This window comes from Electrophorus electricus, unplaced genomic scaffold, assembly GCF_041902795.1.
Source record: "Electrophorus electricus isolate QZ-2024a unplaced genomic scaffold, ASM4190279v1 Scaffold56, whole genome shotgun sequence".
Lineage (NCBI taxonomy): Eukaryota > Metazoa > Chordata > Actinopteri > Gymnotiformes > Gymnotidae > Electrophorus > Electrophorus electricus.
Window position 1 is genome coordinate 122,129 of NW_027658774.1, and position 19,134 is coordinate 141,262.

General features: G+C 40.2%; 1 protein-coding gene across 10 annotated transcripts in view; it reads left to right on the forward strand.

Annotated features, from left to right (window-relative positions):
• Positions 1-19,134, forward strand: part of LOC113586422 (nuclear receptor coactivator 3) — a 72,458-nt gene that overhangs the window by 20,654 nt on the left and 32,670 nt on the right. For 6 of the 10 annotated variants that reach the window (XM_081709549.1, XM_081709556.1, XM_081709550.1 and 3 more), the window contains exon 2: positions 10,413-10,508. The exons of 1 other annotated variant lie outside the window; for it this stretch is intronic. The gene's annotated coding sequence lies outside the window, so the exon portion shown is untranslated. Of the gene's footprint in view, positions 1-2,510; positions 2,617-2,732; positions 9,534-10,412; positions 10,509-19,134 lie in introns of those variants that run through there. 3 more of the 10 variants (XM_081709547.1, XM_081709548.1, XM_081709553.1) reach the window with 2 other exon arrangements.

The window sequence follows — 19,134 nt, forward strand, 5'->3', positions numbered from 1 at the left end:
GCCTTTCCAGTATTGTTCAGTGTCTGGCTTTGGTGGATCTGCTCTTATGCTGTTGATCTGCCCCTGTACACGGCTCATGGGAGAACATACTGTTTATTCTCTTGGCTTCTGCTTCACATGTTTATCTCTTCAGGTGGGCAGCCAGAGCTGTTAATCTTTACTTGGCAGTTTTCAAGGCTTTATGCACAGTTCCCACATCCTCTGCATATACCCCCTCACATTGGGGCTGTTTGTGTAGTAGCATTCCAACAGTCCTTTGTCCTCCACTCTTGTCCATGAGGGTCTTGTATTTGTTCCAGTAGCCCACTTTTTATCAGACTGTCCTGGTCCCTCAGCATCTGATGCAGACCTCGTTGACCCAGGTGCTGTCTGAGCCAGTGTGATTCTCTTATTCTCATCTCTCATTATTAATGAGGTAGATGGTGTTGAGGACCTTAACTAAGGGACCTAAAGGAACCAATTTTAACTTCATTTTCAACCCTTAAGTGCAACTACAATTTTAAGATCATATTAGAACGATTTGTACTTGTTCACTTTAACACTAGTTATTGTAACGCGTGGTGGCCCGAGTGTCATAGGGCGAGGGGCAGGAAGTACAGACTCCAGCGACTGGGACGTACATTTATTGACATATAAGCATAAGACAATAATGGCCCTCACAAGAATTACACACGATGAATATGAACATGAAATGGTTAACATTAAACACGGGCAGTAAACACAAATACGATTAACATCAACAAAGGGAACATTACATCAAGACATTTACGACGTTACATCCACAATGACCAACACTCTACACATTTCGACATGGGTTTAAATACATATAGACAAACAAGGTGCAGGTGTGGCCACAAACAGATCCTCCCACTACACGTGGCTGGCCAAACCACATGACACGCAGGAGGCGAGCGTTCTGTGAGTTATCTGAAATTGTACATATAGCAGAATGACCATTCAGGATTGAAGTGGGCGGAGAGATTCATTCAAATCCAGGCTCATTTCCATCATTTAGGTTCCATTTGAGCTCATCTAATACAGAAGAAAATGTAAAAGACAAAAAAGCAAAAAACAAAAAAAAAAAAAAAAAACCATTTATTTTATGTGTATTTGGATGCTGGAGATTCATTTTGAGTCATGCTACATTTCCTGATTAACAAGCGTCTTGTCAAATAAAGTGAACAATTTAGGGCATATACATGAAACTACTCAAGAGCTACACAATATTTTCCACTAGGTGCCCTAGACACCTCCAAAGTGCCAAAGAACCTCTATAAATACACACAGAGTCATCAGTTGCTATCCATTGAGTGAGCAAGATTTTTTTTGCTAAAACATCACAAAGTTCGACAACTTACTATTAGTTTCATTGCTATTATGCTAAAAGGGTATGATGGTGAAAATACTGTAATACTGTAAGTGCTCTAATAGTGTAAAAAGAAACTATGCTTTCTTTAATGCACAATCATTTTCATTTATGATTTATAGCAGAAATATGAATTTTTCCAGCAGTGAATGGAAACATCCAGTGATTTGCGATACAAACATCTTAGTCCATGCTAGAAGCCAATAAACCATCTCTCAGCTTCCAGCTCATAACTGCATCCAACTAACTCCACATAAACTTCAGCTAAAGTCAGCCTCTTCCTTTCCATGATGTCCAAAAGTATTGGCGATCAAATTATTCACTAAAAACATCCATAACTGCATTAGTTTCGCCAAACCGTGTCGCACACATGCGCTACACTTTATCTGATTACAACACACAAGCATTGTGTTGCTGTACGCATGGCTCTCACTCACATAGTGGGTAACCATATAAGGCAAGTGTCTACATTTTCATCTAAGTGACCTCCATTATTTGAAACAGCTGTGAATCATGCCGATTGCACCTGGAAAACAATTGTGAAGTAATTTGATAGCCTAGTTTCTCCTTCCCCCATAACACCTTGGTACCCATAGGGGTGAACGAGTGTCACTCAAAGAAAGTATCGCTTTATGGCTCAATAGCAACCATGGAATTTAAGAGAGGATGGTCTTATCATTCTATTCAGGAACACCGTTACATGAGTAATATGCATATTTTGTGTTAGGTTACAAAAGAAAGGAACGCTTGTTTTTGTACAAATATATGATCAAGCAAATAAAGAGCTTTACTTGCATTCTATAATCTATATGTCCTTTTGAACATCAGTCAACTTGCGTCCTTTGCCCTCTACTACAACTGACTGGTGTGCTCGCTTATTTAAACGTGCAGCAAACCCTGTCATGTGACATCCTGAGCTAAGTTTATTACAAACCAGGAGTGGCCGTAATATTTGTAATATGATTGCAAATTTTGTCCTCCCCCACACATTCTATACTCCTTATATATTTCTCTTATATTCTCCCCATTGACATATATTTATATTCCTCATGTTTATTACACTCTTATTCCTGCACTCTGTTCTGTGATTGGACAATGATACTGTTTGCACTCTTCTGTAATGGCACTATGCTACTGTTTGCAGTTCTGGTAGATGCTGGCTGCATTTCGCTGCATCTATCTATGAATCTGTCTGACTAAGGCAGTCCTTCATCGGCCTCCTTCGGACTCCAGGGCATCTGGGAGAAGGAGTGAGATAAAAATATTTTTATATACACACTGTATTCTGTTCTCTTCTTTCACTGTATAATGTTGTTCTCAATGCGTACTGTTCCGCTCTCTCATTCTGTTCTCTTGTGTACTTTAGGGAGCAGGACAGCTCAGCTCAGCTCAACTCTGAGGAGTTGCTAGGCCTCCATTACTCCACTTTCCAATACAATTCTTCCTGGTTGCGTGCACACATGCCACTCATGCATGTGCACACACAAGCATACACACAGTTTCTCAGAGGTTGTTTTTATACTGTTACCTCTTTTAGGCTTGTGATTTCAGGCTGAGTGCATCCAGATTCTACAAAAACACAGTTCCTGCTTCACCCTCTTATGTTTGTATGATTATTAGTTATTATGGCTTTTTATTTAAAAAATCACACAAACCCAATGCAAGCAACTCTCAGAGACATCTGCCTCCTTTTTCCAATCATCCCCATGTTTTATAGCTCTGAAGTTCTCCAATAGACACCAGTAGACTGAAATGTTGTAGGAAGGTTCTGGAACATTCTTTATGGACTTCTAATTTATCACTTCTGTTAAATGCCAAAGTTATGTAGCCAACTACAATGCCAGGGTCATGGAGCCAACTACAATAATGTGCTAATTACTATACTAAGTGTTCCAGTGGATGAATTGGTGATTCAATAAATAATGGCTTAGCAGGAAAAAAATAAATGAGCCTGACTTTTTCTTCATTATATATGGTTTGTATTAGTGACTTTTTTCTTTTTTTTTTTTAACCGGCGTGTTTTTCTTTAGAGAGATTTTTATCTGGGTGTATTTATTAAGGAGTATTATAGCAGGGTGTATTTTTAGGAAGTATTTATCAGGGTGTAGTGTCTGTTCAGTATCTCCTCTCTTTACCTGCCCTGTTTACCTGCTCTCTGTTCACCTGTCCTCTGTTCACCTTACCTTTGTTTTGACTGAATTGCATTGATTGTCTCATGGCAGACTTGTCCATGGCAGCATCAACATACCGTAAGGGTCGAGCTTGATTGCCTTATCACTGACATGTTTCTGGCTAACAAGAAGAACTAAGTGCTTTAATCATAATATATTTAAAGGCAAAATCAACCAAATTTAAAGTTTTACTTTCTGTGACTGTTTGCAGCACTGCAGCAGGCTGCTGGTGGAGTTGATCAGCAGGGCTGTAGCAGGACCCTCAGTGATCAGCAGGGCTGTAGCAGGACCCTCAGTGATCAGCAGGGCTGTAGCAGGACCCTCAGTGATCAGCAGGGCTGTAGCAGGACCCTCAGTGATCAGCAGGGCTTTAGCAGGACTCTCCTAAGCTACAAGATGTCTTTGATCAAAAAATGGGAAATGAATGATACTTTTTCCATAATGCTTAACTGCCACAAAGATGGTCCCATAGAAGAGTGCTATTTTATTTACTAGGTTCCAGTTTTTCTTTTTAGACAGTTGTTTTTCTGTGAATTAAACCTCAGCCTTCACAAGCTTTCCACAGTAAACTGATATTTCACATGGAGAGTATACACACGTTAATATCTTAACGCAATACGCCTCCTCCATGGGACTGAGCAGCAAAATATTTACAACACAGCTGCATTTAAGGAAAACATGAAAACCGGAATAAAAGGCAGTTGGGCTCAACAGTGAGCCAACCAAATTACCAATAGAATCATTGATCCATGGACATTGGCATATGGCCAGGAATCAGATTTCCTGACATTTCTATTTAGCCTACCTGATTTTGATGCCGGGACATTTAGTACCACTATTAATATTACCATCATTATTAAAATTAATCACACATGTAATTAAACCAAAAAACTAAACAAATTATATTATTACATTTTATTTTAATCTCACTTAACAAATATGTCTAAAGCAGACGGAGTCTCTTTCCCTCTCTCTTTCTCTCTCTTCCATCACTTTCCTCCCTTTGTGGCAGGTTATTAGCAGGCGGGTGTCTTCATCAGTCCCTGAGAAGGCTTTACATAATTTGTCATTTTTAATTTTCTTTTACTGTATTCCTTTTGTAGTATCACACCTAAACATAAAATTATTCTTCAGGCTAAGCCGAGCTCACACTTTAGCAGGGAAGCTAGATAATGCTAGCAAAATAAGCTGCATGTCAGTTAAACAGCACTGGCTACTGTAAGATCTGAGTCTTTATTAGTGAACAATGTCATCGATTTCTCGTTGAGTTTATATATTAAGTTATAATTTCTATTAAACCTAAAACAGTAATGCTACAGCCTTATATTCTACCTCATTTACAAATATGGATGAGTTAAACTGAGCTGTCATTAGCTAGCTAGCTGGCTGGCGAATCGGCTACCTATCTTAAACACTACTAAAGGGTTAAACACTACTACAGCAGAGCTGCTTGTTAACCTAAAGTAACATGCATTTCATTGCATTATAGGACAATAGTGTCCATTCAAACCATACTCAAAACTGACCAGTTCTAAGTATTCACCTTGGATTTTTGAGTGTACTCAAATTAACGACACTGCGTACTACATGCTCCAAAACAGTAGTCTAGCTTTGAGATTACAAGTGAGTACACAAGCACCTGGACAGCAAAAGAAAGGGCCAAATTCTTTGTATGTTACAAAGGAGAAATCTGCAAGACTAGGTCAGATTTGAAACATGAGCAACTTGTCCAAAGTTCTGCCCAGGCTACGGGCATCTTCAGATTTCAGATTCTGAGGATGAAAGCCCTACATCTGACGAGGGAGGAGGAGTGGATCTGGAGCTCTGCTTCTCCTTACGACTAAACAACAGGAAGTCACATAGGAGAACCCACTTCCTGTTGCAGTCCTGTTATGGTGCACACATCAGTGGAGCATGATTAAAGGAACTGTGTTTGTGTGTGTGTGTGTGTTTGTTTGTGTTTGCGCTTTTTTGTGTGTTTGTATGGGTGGATGTGTGTACGTGTGCACGTGTGCTTGCGTTGGCGTGTGCGTGTGTTTAAAATGCACTCCAAATTTTTGGATATGATGTTGTTGCTTTACAACAACAGAGGAACTAAATCTCCAGACCAAACTGTGCCATTATTGGACATTAGAATGCATTATGGATCATGACAGATTTACATTTCCATTTATATTTACGGCAGACGCTCTTATCCAGAGTGACTTAGAAAATTGCTTTGTCATTTACTCATATAATACATCATATTCAGTGCAAGAGGTTAGAGTAAAATGTACCAATGATCTAGAATACTGTAGAAATACAGGGATCACTGCTGATGCCTAGAAGTACAAAATACATAAGGTCTATCTTAAACAATAAGTGTAATAAACAATAAGTACTAGTTTGTTAGACAACATCAGTGTAATAAACAATACCTTACAATAAGTACTAAATTAGTTAGTCAATATAGGAGCACGGTCAGTTGTCATTTAAATATTCCATGAATAGATGGGTCTTCAGTCTGCGTTTGAAGACTGCAAGGAACTCTGCTGTCCAGACAGCAAGTGGAAGTTGATTCCACCATCTGGGGGCCAGGACAGAAAATAGTCTCGACACTTGTCCTCCATGTGACTTGAAGCATGGTATTTCAAGCTGAGCTGTACTTGAGATTCGAAGTACTCGAGTTATGGATTGGGCTTTGACCACTGACCTCATGTATGTAGGGGCTGGTCCATTTTTCGCTTTGTAGGCAAGCATCAAGATTTTAAATCTGATGTGTGCAGCTACTGGAAGCCAATGAAGGGAGCGCAGCAGTGGAGTGACGTGTGTGAACTTCGGAAGGTTGAGGACCATTCATGCTGCTACATTCTGGACAAGTTGTATAGGTTTGATGGCTCTTAGAGGAATACCAGCAAGTAGTGAGTTGCAATAGTCTAGCTTTGAGCTCACAAGAGACTGCACAAGCACCTGGGTAGCTTCCTGTGAGAGAAAGGGCCAAATCCTTCATATGTTAAAAAGGAGAAATCTGGAAGACCGATGAGTAGAGCAGTAGATCTTCCCTGGCCTGTAACCCACAAGCACATTCAGAACCCTGCTTCTGCCCCATCATTTTGCTCCACCCACAAGACTGGTGGTGGACTGTTTTTTTTTCTCTGAGCCTTTTTTCCTGAGTGGTCTTCATTTGCTTTTGGACATTTATCTCCATACTTGAAAGTCCATTTCGCATACTCCTTCTCTTCTTCTCTTTGTTTGTCTTTCTGTCCTTTTCTGGCTGGTGTCTGACTACTTTGTATATGCCTGTGGTCTTCACTCTTGTTTTTCTTTAACTTCTGGATTTTGCTGAAGTCACCAAGAGCATCCATCCCTGTGTGTGTATGTGTGTGTGCTTGTGAACATATGAATGTGTGTGTGTGTGCGTGCACATAAGTGTATTTGAGTATGTACATGTGCATGAATGCTTGTATTTGTGTGCGTGCATATATGTGCCTACATGTGTTTTGCGTGTGTGTGCATGCTTTTGCATGTGTGCGTGTGTGTGTGCGCACAAGCAGGGCAGTGGTAGCTCACTGGTTAAGGTACTTGGCTAGTAATCCAAAGGTTGCTGTTTCAAATCCCACCACAGCCAGGTTGTTGTTGTTGGGCCCCTGAGCAAGGCCCTTAACTCTCAGTTGCTCAGGTTGTGTTTAGTCAGAATTGTAAGTGGCAGGTAAATGTAAAATGTGGGAAGATCACCTCAATTTAGTTATTGTGTTGATATGAGGAATCACTGTGCGACACAGATACACTTTTATTCATGGGGTGGAGCTCATGACGATGTATATTAATGTCCTCTCAAACTTCTGTAATAATAACAGGAATCCCATCAGGACTGAACCACTCTATCTCCTTCACTCAATACATACACATCCAGCCTGCACATGACACAGCTGGGATTCAAACCCAAATGCTGCCAACATCCAACAACATGCACGTTACAATCCTGCATGTTCTGTTTGTTGATATCTTTTTACATTGGCTTGTATTTTATAAGTGCCCACATTGACAGTGTGTCAACAAGTAGGTTTTTCACCAGGTTTTTCTCAGAAGATTATTAGAGCAACTGTGGAAACGCAATAAAGCCAGGCTGATTTTTTTATCTTGGTAAGTGTTTATTTCAAACACATTGGCAGCATTTGCAGCTGTAAGAACAGTCTTTGCTTAGAGAAGAAACGAAGTGGACTGTTCTGGGTTTTTACTCAGTTTAATGGTAAAAGTTTTCTTTTTGTCGCAAGCCATGCTCAAGTCACCTTCATATATTACCAAAACTAGAACACTGGTGATGCACATCATACACATAAATTACATGAATCACAATCTGGAGATCATTTGCAGGGTTTTTTTTTTTGTATTTTCTTAACATTTATCATGTCTGTGTAACTAGGATACTTGCATCAAAAATTGAGATACATTTTTTTGCTCACTTTGATCATGTCACATGTAATAAATATCATGGGGAGAGGTTTGCCATTTTCCAGGTTGATGTTTGATTATACTACTCTGACTACATGAAGATGTAGCATTGAAACCTTTTTAAATGAGCTTTCTGAAGTACTAGGGCAGGGTTAGGGTTAGCCTTAAATTATCTTTCTTTAGTACTAGGGCAGGGTTAGGGTTAGCCTTAAATGATCTTTCTTTAGTACTAGGGCAGGGTTAGGGTTAGGATTAAATGAGCTTTCTGAAGTACTAGGGCAGGATTAGGGTTAGGATTAAATGAGTTTTCTGAAGTACTAGGGCAAGATTAGGGTTAGGATTAAATGAGTTTTCTGAAGTACTAGGGCAGGGTTAGGATTAGGCTTAAATGAGCTTTCTGAAGTACTAGGGCAAGATTAGGGTTAGGATTAAATGAGCTTTCTGAAGTACTAGGGCAGGATTAGGGTTAGGATTAAATGAGCTTTCTGAAGTACTAGCGCAAGATTAGGGTTAGGATTAAATGAGCTTTCTGAAGTACTAGCGCAAGATTAGGGTTAGGCTTAAATGAGCTTTCTGAAGTACTAGCGCAAGATTAGGGTTAGGCTTAAATGAGCTTTCTGAAGTACTAGCGCAAGATTAGGGTTAGGCTTAAATGATCTTTCTGAAGTACTAGCGCAAGATTAGGGTTAGGCTTAAATGAGCTTTCTGAAGTACTAGCGCAAGATTAGGGTTAGGCTTAAATGGGCTTTCTGAAGTACTAGCGCAAGATTAGGGTTAGGCTTAAATGGGCTTTCTGAAGTACTAGGGATCCGTTTCTTTTTGTTTCTATGTGTGCTTATATGGCTTCCAGTGCAAAGAAGGTGAGTTGCCATCTTCCCCGCTCTGTGCACTAACATGGCCCATGGTTCAGTGGTAAGGGTGTGTGGAATGGATCATTGAGAGACCTTCATGGGGGGAGACTCTTGGGTCTGAGGTCACTTGCTGAGCCAAATGTAAGCAGAGGCACTTCATGTGAGAAAGCAAAGACCATGCTAGTGCAATAACCGTTGTAGTACAATAGCCATTCTAGTACAAAAACCATTATTTTTCTTGATTAAATGTTAACATAGATGTGTTTTGTTGTACTGAAATATACAAAATAATGTATTAAAAAAATGATTCTCTGTATTCTTAGGTGCAGTTTGTAAATTCTTCCCCATGTAACCAGATTGACAGATCTATGTGTTTGCACAGATCTATGTGTTTGTGTGTGTAATCACATCAAATGAACAACTTTATTAATAAATCTGAACAATTGCCCTCCTGTGTCCTATCATTAACCCCCTGTGTTTAACCCTCCATCGTTAACCCCTGTTTAACCCTCCATGTTTTAACTCCCTGTGTTTATCTCTGTTTTTCTATCTCTGAAACCTCTTGGCATTTTTTCTGTTCTTGTGTATTTTCTTAAATTCACTTTAGAGATTAGTAATCTTAGAGGGAGTGAGAGGAAATGTGACTAATAATGTGACTTTATATTAGATATCAAGACTCATAGAATATCAAAATATCAAGCTTCATGTGTGCAGGTGAGAAATGAACATTACAACAACTATAATCAAAATATGATTCGAAGTGTCAGCAGTACAGGACAGTATTCGTCTATATTATACTGTCTTAATTTCACACAACAAAATTAACAAACGTACTAATGGACAGTCAATTTTATCAAAGTCATGACTATTGTATTACAATTATGACATGACTATTGTATTACAACAAATTTAAAAGTGACTACATATCTAAGTCCACTATTATTTTTAAAAAATAACATTTAGCAATTGATTTACTTTGTATTGCTTTTCATCAAAGGAATCAACACCCTCAGGCGTTGCAACTTCAACAGCTGTAAACCTTTTGCATTTTAACTAGTTACATGTTGATTGAACTAGGAAGGAAATGTTTATCCTTAGTGACTTCATGATTGTTTATTGGTTAGTTTCAGGCAAATTGATACACATTCACCAATCACACATGGTTATTAGATGGAGAAGACCTGAGTGACACACAAACACACAAATCACATGACTTGTATGTTAATGACATGTATGTTAACCTATATCTCTAACCTCTCATAGGCTCTTAACTCTTACTATCAACAAAATTGAAGGGGCAGATTCTACAGATTCAGGAAATATTTTAACCATATTTGTATGCTGCATTATTGCAAACATATTAATAAAAACATTGAGAAACATGGAAGCAGATGATTGCAACAGCACTAACATGTTGATTTCACTTCCTGTGTTGTCATTAAGATTAATGATTAATGCCATTGGCTGTTCAGCTGTAAGATATTAATAATGAACATTTGGTGTTAAACAGAAGTGCTTATTATTATTCTCTCCTTCTTTATCTCTGTCTCTCTGCCTGTCTCCCACCCCTTATCTGTTTCTCTGTCCCTGTAGCGAAGGACGGCGCTTGCTGTTCAGGCTTCTGGGTGAGAGTTGGACATACCCCCTGCTGTGGAGGACTGGAGAACTTTTTCTCCGCTCCGTCACAAGGTTGGCTTTTCCTCATCTAATGCACTGGTTGGCACGGCAACGGCCAGGCAGAAGAGCAGTTTAAAAAAAAAACATCCTGCGTTTTGTCTGTGAGGGGTTGTGCATGGCAGTAATATGAGAACTGGCACAATAATACATCAGAATCCAAGCTGCTGTAGGCGATGGTTCATGGAATTCTATGTTCCCTCTGATGTGGAGACCAGAACAACCACACCAGTCAGCAAAGTACCGCTCTGGAGTGAATGTGATGGCAGTCATTTGCATCTGTACCTGCTGTAGATGTTTTAAGACAGTGGTACAGGCAGAGGATGATGTGGACGAGCAGAAAGGATGAGGGAGATGGAGAAAAAAAGGATGGGAGACACGGAGAGAGGGAGCATGAGAGAGTGAGAACGAGAGAGGGAGAGCAGGAGACACAGGTAGGGTAGAGTGAGAGAGAGATGGAGGGAAGGGTAAATATGAATAGGAAGGGATGTTCCTTTCAGGGAGGCAATTGCAGAAAACCTGTCTTGGTGTGGACACCGAAACAAATCATTAATCCATCTTCTCATTTAGAGTGATGGAGAGGTCGAGTGGTGGAATGGAGGAGAGGTGGACTGATGGAGTGGTGGAGTAGTGGAGAGGTGGATTGATGGAGTGGTGGAGTCATGTGGAGGTTCACATGGGTCAGAGGGAGGCACTCTGCATGGCGGTGTGCTTAGATTGATGTCTCTTCTCCTCTTTTACACTTGTCTGTATTTCATTTAGTTCATTTCATCTGATTTGCATCTTAATTCAGTTAATGAAACGCTGAATTGCAGTGCTGCAGTAGGTGCTTGTGGTTATGTCTGCTATAGAGATCATGTGCCATGCTACTGATTTTTTGGGGAGGCAGGTCACTCCCTGCATAAGCTGTCTATGAAGGATTTCTTTGCTTTTGTGTGTAGGAGAAAATTTCAGCACTGCCAGATACATGGGATCAGTCACATCCTCAGGGGTGTGTGTGTGTGTGTGTGTGTGTGTGTGTGTGTGTGTGTGTGTGTGTGTGTGTGTGTGTGTGTGTGTGTATATATATATATATATATATATATATATATATATATATATATATATATATATATATATATAAGTAAACTCAGTGGGTTGAGTACTGACTTCAGTACAGGAGGTTGGGGGTTTGAATCCTGACCAGGGTGTCTCTAATGTGGTCCCTTAGGTGAGGTCCTTAACACTGTCTACCTTAACAATTTGAGAGTTTTAAACAAGAGAGTAACACTGGCTCAGACAGCACCCGGATCAACAAGGTCTGTGTCAGATGCTGAGGGACCAGGACAGTCTGATGAAAAGTGGGCTACTGGAACAAATATAAGATGTTCATGGACAAGAGTGGAGGACTGTTGGAATGCTACAACTGAAGCAATCCCAGTGCGAAAGGATATGAGATGCTTCGAAACCCAACATCTAGATTAAGACTGAAGCAAATAGTATATCAGTGTTCCAACATCTGCAAGCAGCAACTGCTGTTACAACTTGAGATTGATGATGTACAACACAAATGCTATGGCAAGGGGGAACCAGGACAACATGTCACCAAGGCACCAGAGCTACTTTCCTGAGATTGGTCACCAGTCCAAGCAGACTACCAAGACCAAGTGAAGTACCTGAAGATGTGCTGGAAGCATTGTGAACAATCTCTACTGTGAATCTACTGGTCCATGCCTACACAGCTCCCTGGCATAAAGCCAATTACATTCCATGAATGCCTTGGCTGAGGACTAGAGATCAACAAGGTGATGGAAAGGGAGAGCCAGAATGACAGGTCAGAGGGGAGATATCATTATCATCCCCACACCTTGAAACTGGGAACTAAGACCCAGTGAAGCCATGCACCAAGATCAGTAGCAGAGGTGCTGACCTGAGATTGACTATCATGGCTAAACTGGGCACCAGTCATAGTAGACTACCAGAACCAAATGAAATACCTGAAAGGCTGCTGGAAGATGTGAATGCAGAACTACAGATGACCATCACTGAGACCAAACAGATAGTGGTACTTGAAATGGTTGGCTACAAGATGAACATTGACAAGGAGCATTATTCTCCATGGAGAATGAGGTTGGAGGCCCAGATAAAGGCCACACAGAGAGAAGTCAGCCAGCTATCAGAAATGCATAAAGGCGTGATGAAGGTACCTGACAAGTACAACAAGCTGTCCATACCTGACGTCTTGGAAACTGATGAGCAAAGATTTCAGGCAGGTAGCAAGAGCTGATAGAGATACACATGAGAAATAGAAGCATGGAGAATTAAGGATGTTCTCCTATGAGCCGTCCAAAGTGTACTCTCAGTGACAGGGTAACAGAATGAGAATAGACCCACCAAAGCCGGAGAGTGAGCAATACTGGAAAAGCATATGGAAGAAGGAACCATCACAACAACAATGTCCAGTGGTTATTGAACTTGAGAGCTGACCACAACAACCTTCCTGAACAGGATCCTGTAATCATCACGGTAGCATACATCCAAAAAAAGGGTGTCAAGTATGAAGAGCTGTACAGATCCAGGCCCTGACATGGGCCACACCTACTGGATGAAGAAGCTGACTGAACGCCATGAACACCTGGTAGCACAAATGAACCAGCTGCTAACAGATGGAACCCACCCAGAACTGAAGGTCAGACAGTCCTGATCCTGATGGACTCCAGAAACGGGCAGTTCCATCCAACTACTGGCTGATAACCTGCCTCTGTACAACATGGAAGATCCTGTCAGGCATCGCTGTGGCTAAGATGAGTAAGCACATGACTCAATACATGAGCAGGGCCCAGAAAGGCATTGGCAAGAACACCAGAGGAGCCAAGCACCAGCTACTGGTGGATAATCAATCACTCGAGACAGTAAGACCAGACCAGCCAACTTCTGCACTGCCTGAATTGACTACAAGAAAACCTATGATTCAGTGCCCCACACATGGATCCTGGAATGCTTGAGGCTGTATAACATCAACGGACTCTAAGAGCCTCCATCGAGCACTCAGTGGAGCTGTGGAAGACGACCCTGGAGGCGAACCTCAGACCAACAGCACGAGTCACCATCAAGGATTTACCAAGGAGATGCCCTGTTATCACTAAGTGTGGCTAAGGATACCGGCTATGGAATGGAGCAACCATCAGCCACCTCTTCTGCATGGATGACATCATGCCGCAGGCCAGAAGTGATCGATACATCAACTCACTAGTCCATATCAGCAGGATATACAGCAGTGACATCGGAATATCATTTGGACTTGATAAGAATGGTAGGATGCTTGCAAGGAGATGTAAGGAAGCTAGAACTCATAGCATCGCACTGCCGGGAAGGTAACATGACAGATGTTGAGGGCAGCTACAAGGACCTTGGAATCCCAGACAAAAATGGGAATCATGAAGAGGCCACAAGGAAAGCAGCTACAGGCAAATACCTACAAGTGAAAAGAGTGAAAAGACTGCCCGGAAGAGGGACAGTGGGGAATTTACATATATTCTGTGTAAAAGTATTCAATCCCTTCAATTGTTAGATTAATTGAGATTACAAATTACTCATGCATGGATTATGAAGTGATGGTGTCTTCACACCATCAGCCTCCATCAAGGGGTGGCAGCCATGAGCCTGTTTGTTTACATTGTTAGTTCATTGTTACTACATTGTCTGTTTTGGTTTATTGCCATGCCCCACACAGGTGGTGTGCTTCTTACTTCATTGTCTATACCACACCTGTGTGTTATGCCTTATTTAAGCCATTTCTATTTTTGTGCCCATTGTCAGTCATTTATGTTACATTGATTTATTTTGTTCTAATTAGTGCACTTTGGTTTCATTTTCGCTCATTTCATTGTATACTTCAGTTGGATACTTGTGTTTTCTTTCTCCTTTTTCCTGTATGTTCTTTGCCTGTGACAGGTTGTTCTAATATTTTAATTGTGAATGCAAATTTGCTTTTAAACTAAATTCTCAAATTCGTAATTATTTGTAATCAAAAATGTATAATGCGGCTTGCATAAATATTATACTCCTTCACACTAGTACTTTTGCTGCAGTAATGACACTCTTTGAAAGTTTTACCTTGCACACTGTTTGAAAGTATTTTCGCCTGTTCCTGGCAGATTTTCAGGGTGGTTTTGCGACGCTTGTGTGCTGCGATTTTCAAACAGTGCCACGGGATTTTGACTGGATTGAGATCTGGAACCTGGAATTTAGAACCTTCATGTTTTTGTTGTTCAGTCACTCCTGTGTTACTTTTGCCTTCTGCTTAGGATCACTGTCCTGCAGAAGGATTAGTAATTTTAATTTTTAATCTGTTTTAATAATTTCATATCTGGAGATCCACAACCTGTGTTTCCATGTGAAGGACTGATGCTGACTTGGGTCAGAGTTATCTCTGTGCTATCAGAGATGTTATCAGTGCAGTAATATCACAGGTTATGAGTGTTATGCTTGCCTTGTGTTTCACCTGCAACTTCATCAGACAAGAGTTCCTGAATTAGCTAACATAATCTGAAACAGCGGTGTGTATTTAGCTAACCCTCTTTTAAATAGCAGTGACAGCAGTGTGTGTTAAGTAATGTCCTCTAAAGCAGCACTGTGTGTTAAGTAATTCCCTCTCAAACAGTAGTGGTGTTAAGTAGTGTCCTCTGAAGACGTATTGTGTGTTTAGTAAATTGAGTGTAGGATTCTGACTCACTGTCTGTGAAGTGTCAGTCAGTATTGACTGACCAAACGGTGGGAGCAAGTGCGTGCCACTTGACTACAAGCACACAAGTGCGCGCACACACACACACACACACACACGCACACACACAAACAAACAAACAAACAAACAAACAAAAAAAACAAAAAACCAAACACATGCAGAATCTTACCAGCAAACAGGCTCAACCCAATCACCCACGCAGTCACTCAAAATATAGACAACGCCAACAGGATCAGACAGGAACCCCAAACTGCTTGTATGTCTCCATTTGTGTCAGTCAAACCAGAATGGTTTCATAAGTATGACCTGTGTGAACTCATCTTGCTTGTGTAACTCGTGCTGCTTCCCTCCGTCTCTCCTCCTTCTCTCTTTCTTGAAGTGCTTACATACTACCGTACACTCAAACACTGTCATACAATTAAAAGTTGAATTTAAATCCTGCAATCTCTGGAAATGATTCCTTGCTCCAGAATTGTATCTCTGTGCCCATGAGAGTCACATTTCAAAGTTCAAAGAGGTTTTATTGTCATTTCAAAAAACGAGACAGTGTTCCTCCAGGACCGTGGTGCAACACAAAACAACAGTGCAACAGACAACATGCTACACAAGTCACATTTCTTGACCCTGGTGGGAGAGTCTTACTGTCTGGCCTGTGCCCAACCCCATCAGACCATCTTATCTGTGGTTGGTGTTTCCTGGCAACCACTATGGCTTGGAGGGTCTACAACTGCCCTCTTGATTCACTCTTGATTCTTGTACAGTAGGGATTGCTGTGATGTGTGTGTGTGTGTGTGTTCTGACTGATCACGTGCAATGCTCTGATGTTGGTGTACTGATATTGGTATAATGCCTTATTTGATCAAAATGTATTTGATAAGTGCTTGCTCTGCATCAGAGAAGCCCACGTACTAAATGACAGGGAAAACCTGGATTACTTGTTTCTGACTGAACCATGGCAATGAAATATGGAATTTATCCACCTGACCAACTGCGTCTTACACATTGTTCATTTATTTGAACTCTGGACTGTGGAGGTCTCACTGTGGTTTGGCAAAACCGGTTTTCTTGGCAGTTAGTGAGTATACACTATTTATTTATTTATTTTTACTACTTTTCACCTACACTTGACAGGTTCATCAACTAAACCCTTTTTATTGTGGTTTGTTTTGGGGGGTTTTTTACCTCCATTTACCTCCATTCAGTACATTATTAATATTAAAATTATCAAAGTGATATTACTTGGTGATTTTAATCTCCATATTAATGATGTCACAAAATTTCTTAATATAACTGAATCTTTTCATTTGAAGCAACAGGTCACATGGGGGTCATACTTTGGACTTATTTTTTTGTTTGGGATTAGATATTGATCATATCTGCTGTGAGGACATTTTGCAGTGATTTATAAATGTATTTCATCTGTATTAACTGTTGAGTCTATCTGTCCTAAAAGTGCATTGTATTCACATATTATTGCAGTGTTTGGGTTGATCAGTTTTTAGCACATTTTTGTTAGGATTTTAATACAAATCTTAACAATGCTGAGCTTTTAATGCAGTCTTTCAATGTTAAGAACCTGAAAAAGGGGGCTGCTTTAAAAAATTTAAGACCAGCAGCATTTATGATACTTTTCTGTGGATAATGGATGCTGTTTGTTACGGTGCTATTTTTTGTAATGCTTTAGGTGCAGTCAGATTTCTATCATGTTGTATTTGTGATGCCTGTGAACCTCTTATGGCTTCTTTCTGAAACCTTTTCCAGCCTAACAGACTGGGGAAATGGTCGTATGATTCTCTCATTTTTGAAGAGTTAGAGCCAAAACAAGAATGAGAGCTGGAAGACAATTAAGTATGACTGTTAAAAGTTCTCTAATAATGTATTTGAACAACGCCAGTCTGGGTTTGGAATTATCCACAGTGCTGAAACTTGGTCAGCGTCATAAATGATCTAATGGTAGCAGCTCACTCTGGAATGTTGAATGAACTTGTTCTTCTGGACCTTTCTGCCACTTTCAACCAAGTATTTCATAACACCTTTCTAGACTTGATAATTTAGCATCACTGAAAGCACTTGTGTGGTTTAAATCATATCTCACTGATAGACAGCAGTTTGTATCTATAATCAGGTTTAAGTCAGATCTGTCAAATATTTCACATGGTGTTCCACAGGGTTCAGTCCTTGGCCCGCTACTCTTTATTATCTACATGCAGGCAATGTTATCAGAAAGCACAGTTCCACTCTTTTGTGCACTATACGCAAATTTACATGAACACTGAGCCTTCAAACACGCTGCCATTTCCTGCCTTAGTTGATCACCTGGCTGACAGTCTGGGATGGCTGAGACTGCATTAATTACTGCTAGGCTGGTCCATTGCAATGCTGACACCAGACCATGGGAACATATAACTCCCACACTCCAATACCTACACTGGTTTCCCGTTCAGTTCAATATAAACTCCTTCTTCTTTAATGTTTCTTTAATGTCTTTAATGTTTTACATGGTCTGGCACTTTCATACCATTCTACCATCCTTCACTCGTACTTATTTGTGAATACTCCGGTCTTCCCGTACTCGTTCACTCTGTCCCTTACTCTAGGCTCCACGCCACAGGAGATGGGGCTGTTAGCGTAGCAGGTCCTAAACTGTGAAGGACAGTCATTGACATGCTTGTACGTCTCTCCCTGCTTTTAAAAAGCAGCTGTAAACTTGCCTCTTTCATCTTACATTCTGAATTGAGTAATTATTGCAGCTCTGTGACAGGTGTGTGATTAAGAGACTCTTTATCTATTAATTTTAATTGGTACTATTTTAATGCTGTGTTAATCAATTTAACTCTATTCTTATTCAAATCATGTTTTTGTTTGTTAAATATTTTTTTCTTTTTCATATTGTCATTTTTGCTATTTTATTGTATTTACAGGGACCTTGAGTATCTTCAAATGTATTTATAAATAACATGCTATTATTATTATTATTATTATTAACACGTACAATAATGACAGCTGTTTTGAGGTATAAAAAGTATATAGTGGAATGACAATAAGTTAGAAATTAAAATATATGAAGTAAAGGTGAGATGCAGTAGTTTGCTTTAAATCCATCAACAATCTTGAATCCAAATTCCAGTCCTGGATTTTGTAATCACTAGTACTTAGTTTATAAAAACAGAACAAGAGAATTAAAATAACAAGCTTCAGTTTGTCACGGTTGGTCCCTCCCAGCTTCTATGGTCCATGGTGTCCCTGTCTTGTGTGTTTTGGTTCTATCCTGTATTTTCATTTTCTCCGCCCCTCGTTTGGTTTTCCACACCTGTTCCTCGTTTCAAATCTTGATTAAATTCCTGTATTTAAACACCGTCTTGTTCCCTTTGTCCTTGCTGTTCACTGAATGTCTGTATGGATGTGTTTGAAAGCCCGTACCCGTAAGTTTGTACTCCGTGACTCCCCGTCTGTATGGTTATCCCAGCCTCCACGTTTCTTAGCCTCTGTTAGAGGCTGCTTCCCCCGTTTGCCTTCGTGTGTTTGTTTCTTTGTTGTCGTGCATTCTCAGAATCTCTGTGTGGTCTCTGTGACCCTGAACTACCCTAACGACTCTGAATCTGGATTTACCCCTAATAAATCTCGCTCTTCTCCACCCGTGTGTCCGCCTCCACACCACTCACCGTTACAGTTTCATTACTGTGGATTTTCTACCCTCCCTTTACACCAAGAGGTCAGGAGCACTGATCTTTTTTCTATTTCATTTATTGTTTTAATAATATAGGAGTACATTTCAGTGAATTTGAATGTATTATTCATAAAATTGAGTATTCATAAAATTATTACATGCAATAAATAATACTAGGTCATTCTTACATAGGCCCACTGTAAATAGCACTATACTTTCAGAAGATCTAGTGATTTACACTGATATTATTT